The sequence below is a fragment of the Cupressus sempervirens genome, chromosome 11 (assembly GCF_028749045.1).
Source record: "Cupressus sempervirens isolate cs-2001-9-10 chromosome 11, ASM2874904v1, whole genome shotgun sequence".
Lineage (NCBI taxonomy): Eukaryota > Viridiplantae > Streptophyta > Pinopsida > Cupressales > Cupressaceae > Cupressus > Cupressus sempervirens.
The window spans coordinates 630,476,021-630,480,947 of record NC_143128.1 but is presented as its reverse complement, the minus strand read 5'-3'; the positions used below and the strand labels follow the sequence as shown (position 1 = coordinate 630,480,947).

General features: G+C 34.1%; 1 pseudogene; it reads right to left on the bottom strand.

The window, feature by feature from the left end:
• Positions 1–1,902: 1,902 nt before the first annotated feature.
• LOC149531325 (conserved oligomeric Golgi complex subunit 4 pseudogene) lies at positions 1,903–4,187 on the bottom strand (annotated as a pseudogene).
• Positions 4,188–4,927: the final 740 nt, after the last annotated feature.

Below are 4,927 nucleotides of genomic sequence, written 5' to 3'. Positions count from 1 at the left end.
TGTTAAGGAGTTAGAAATGTTAAAAAGGCTACAGAATAGTGAAGCTATTTATCATGCTCAAAGCACAAAAGGTGGTTCATTCTATGCATTCCTTAGTAAGACATCATTTTGTAATAATGAGCTGATTCTGAAATAAAATGATGGTATCACTCCACTAAATCTAGTTTTTCACATTGTTGCTTTGCACAATATTTTAGGAGTCATGGCAATTAGTTATTTAGCAAGGCAGTTAATATCATCACATAGATTGATGAACCTTAAAGAACATAACAATAGATCTAAAAGCATAAACTATGTAGACCATTTAACTTCTATCTGTACTTATTCAGATCCATCCAATTTTTAACTTGTTTCATTGGCAGATTCCCACACTTCATGGTATTGATATTTCTAAAATAGTGGCATCTCAAAATGTAGTTTTTGAGAAAAATATCTCATCTCTTTGGGGCAGTGGAGAGTGGTGGGTGCTTCTCGCATTTCAAAGCATGGCTATAGGAACTGTGATGGTCTATTGGGTGTACAAGTATTATGATCCTGTAATGGCCACAAGATGTGTATGTTTCAAAGCTATACCAATAAAATCATCTGTATACTTAAAAATCTATAGAAATTCCAAGCTATGCGGATTTATGATCTAATAATTTTTACATAATTTTTAACATCTTTGATTATGTTGTCTTTTTTTGTTTTGACAATATTATAGGATATGGAAAAACCAATAAAAAATTGAATTGTTAAAGCTTTTCCTCGATTAAATATAATTGTAGCTTAGAAATAAAGTTGTCTTAAAGGATCACTTTTTCTACACTTAAGGTACTTGGGAAAAAGAGATACTATGGGATTATAATTTATATATAATGTTGAATGTAATGGGACTACTCAAGCCCAATAGAAACTCTACATTGAATTCATTTACTAAGATTCTTTTCCTTAAGAATTATGAGGATAAGAATGTGACTATTGCAAACCTCCTAGAAGAGCTCCCTATTCTTATAGTTAACACCTGATGGTTTATATCATTCTCTAACTAGCATTGGCTTACTCTCAGCATCACAAAACTGTAATTCTATGGGATGCATGATGCTTCTCTTTGGGGTCTCTGACCCCCTAACTAGAGGGAAATACATGTCCATGAATATACTTGCATTTATAGTGTAGTTCATGTTAGAGAGAGGCTTTCCCATCATCCAAGCTAACCTTGCATGATGTCAGCATTTATCTACATAAAAAATCAAATGTGGATATATACATCTATGTAAGAAGTCAATGGTTCTTTCACCTCTTTTCTATTTTGTGTAGGCTAAATCCATTATTGTTAGTTATGTTTCAACATGGTGAGCATATTGTGAAACACAAACTTTTAAAAGTTATGTGAATGTATTTACAATCCCATAGGGTATCTAATAGAATCACTTAAGGGTAAGGCCCCCAAGGATTTTTGGGAAGAGGCATATAAGCAAAATTCCATTGTAGACGACCTCCTAGAAATGCATGTTAAATTCTTTCATGTGTGACTAGATCCCCCTTACCCTTGAAATTGTCAAATTTTTGGATTTAAAAGTATTTGGGGAAGCATGTCATTGTTATAGCCTTGTTGAATGGATATGGGTATACACTTTCAAACTTGAAGGCTTTAGAATCTATTCTATCCTTTAGTGCTTTGAGGATGCTCTTCATCTCTTGCCACTCTAGGTTTACAAGTGTTGTAGTTGGTGCCCCCAATATTGATGCCCTCAATGCATGGTATGTATTTGATGCAATAGGTGAGTATGGATGTGAGTATTTCAGTGGGCGAAATGTTGATTTCCTTGTTACCTAGATAGGGGTTGGAAGTTATTAAAGTGGTGGGTGGACATAATGTTGCACTTGTAGGGTGAATTGCTTCTAGTATTGTGGATGTTTCTATGGAGGATAGTTGTTTGATCTCCATGTCATGGGCCCAGAGTTCACTCCCTAATAATCCAAAATCTCTAAGACCTTTTCTAGGTTCAAGATGGTTTCCATTTGTGTATAACTCATGCAAACTTATCCCTAACAATTCTTTGTGTCATACTAGAGAAGTGGCCCACTAGAGTTCATGCATCTTGATCAAGTTGTAAGCCACCCAACTAATTGAATCTCTTTTGAGTCATTATCACCTCCACTCTTTTGACAATAAAGTTAATGATCAAATGCAAAAGAGAATCATAATTATTTGTTGTCATGACTGGTTGTAGCCAAGTCACATTTATCTCTACTGCATGCAGTATTTTCTGTACCCATGGATCGTTAATTTCATTTTCAGCACACTACATTTCAGATAACTCATAGCTTATTATGGAAATAGTATCCAAAATTGGTCAAAGAAGGGGTTTTATGCTGCTAGCTAGCTACTTTAGACCTGCCTTTAATACTTGTTTGAAAACATGGTTTGTTTCTGCAAGCTCAGACAAATGTGACTTGCCATTTCCCCTCTCAGCTACTGTAGGAAATCCCAGTGACCAATATAATTGACATTTATTATTTTATATATTTAATATTATATATCAAAATTGTGAAGTATAGATTTCAAAATCAAATAGAAAAATAAAACCTCAACAATAAAATTTTAACTTTCAAGGGACTTGTGTAATATGCATCTCAAATAGAAGCAAAATAACTGGTAAAGACAATGGGTACTCTATTGGTTAAATAAAAAATAAAAATTTATAAAATGATGTGTTGGTATCCACCCAAATGGAGCTCATGAATAAGATTAGAAAGAAACAAGAGATCACTCACCTCTACACAATACTCTTCAATTTCATGTCTGTGCTTCAGTACATGCTCATGGCTAATGTCCAGATTATTTAAAGAAGTTGCAATTTATGTGCCTATCTTAGATATCCCTGCACCCCCTAAAAATAATTTTCTACCTAGGTTTGGTTCTCTTGTATTTCTCTGTAAAGCCTCCATAAATTTGTTGTTCAACAAATTAATAGCAACATTCAAAATTGAAAATACAAATGAAACATTAGAAGTAGACATAGCCCTTCTACAACAACTTTGCAGTACATAAAATACATCATCTACCATTGAAATGGTGAGGTCATCAGGAATAATTTCATCAATCTTAATAGCTTTCCTCACATTCTCTACTATGAAAAACTCTTCAAGGATAACATAATATCCTGTCAAGTCCTTTGCAGCTTGATTGAATGCCCCACTTCTAACTGCATTTGATGGCTTGAGGACTCAATTGAACTTCAATAGATCCAACTTCCACCAACTTGGTTATCATAAACTGAGTAAATTCCTTACTTAACTAGGTTAATGACAACATTTCCTCCAGGTAAATTTCAATCTCTATGGGATTTGCCCCTTCTTGAGCTTCTACTATTGATATCAAACTTTCATCCTGTAAATTGATCTCTAATGCTAACCTTGCTAGATCTCTATAATCCATGTACTTCTTCAAAATCACAACATTTCTTGAATTACATTCTTCCTACAATTCCCAGATCACATGTACAACTCCATCTTCACAACAAATATTCCTCAAAACCCCATCATTCCCTTCAATAGCCAGAAATATATGCTTAATTTTTTTTTAAAAACAACCAACAATGTTATCCTGGGTCTACGCCCCTATTTATGCCATGGACTGTTCTGATGTTTCCATTAAACCTTCAAATTCTAATCTTGACCTTAAAGAAACATCTTTTGTTAGGTACAAAACATATGACTGCGACCCTTCTTCCTGCAGACCCAGAGGAGGGAAAAGCTTGATAAATCTTAGAATGGAAGGGTGGTCCCTCTCTTCAGTAGCAGAGGAAATTATTTTTTTGACTATACCCTCCATTTTTTTCTTAGATGCTAGAAGCTGGTTAGTCTGTTCAGTTGTAGTCTCCCTACCTCTTGAACCCATGACATTAGAAGCAACATACTTATCATCAAGTTTCATGAATGTCTCTTGGCAGTAGCCTCATAGTCCTTAGATTCAAGTGCCTATTTAGCCCCATCGATACATTTCTCCTTTCCACAATATCATTAATTCTTGTTAAAGTTGACTGAACTTGTGATGGTGCAAGATCTAGCTTTCTCACCTTGCCACTGACATGATCAAAAAGATCAGAAGTAGAACATACACTTAGTAGCATTTGGTCTAAATTAACCTTCACAATCTCCAGTACTTCAGAAGATTTATGGAGTCCACTTAATTTCAACATTTATGAAGATTTATGAAGATTTATTGAGACAAGGAACCATTTAAAAATTGAAATATTCTAGTCTAATTGGTTAAGTAAAATAGCTGAGTGACAGAAAGATTGCAATAAGTTGCAGATGTATTTGATCCATGGTTTGATCGAAGGTGTTGTAACAAGGAGGAAATGACTAGTTCAGTGGTTGTGTTGTATTACAATAATTACATCTTGTAAGAAGAACTATCATTTCTGTATTTGTTTTTTGTATCGTGTTCATAGTAGATAGAAACTCCAAGTGCCACATTGTAATGTCCCTGATGCAATTAAATAACTTTATAATATAATTAAACATTATGGCCCTGACATTTAATTGAAATACATTTTGGGCCCTATTGCTTTTTAGGCTAGTATTTTATTTTTGCTGTATCAACACATTTTGTAAACCTTTGGGATGTTTTCTAGTGCCATTTATAAGGCCATTCTTTCCATAGTTGTAGGTTGCAAATTTGTTATTTCTCTTTGTATGTGTGTATTCTTGTTGGAGTTCAAATGTTTTCCATTTTGGAGTTGAATGATCCTCCCTACTTTGCATATGCACTTTTGGTGGAACTAACTCCTCACCATATTTTGCTTTCTCTTAGGCTAAGATTATTGTAATCTTAAGTGTTCCCGATATAGGTAGAAATTATCTAATAGATTTATTATATAAGGATTGAAATCTCCTCCTTGTTTTACCTGGGTTGGAAAGTGGAGTTGAAAATTGG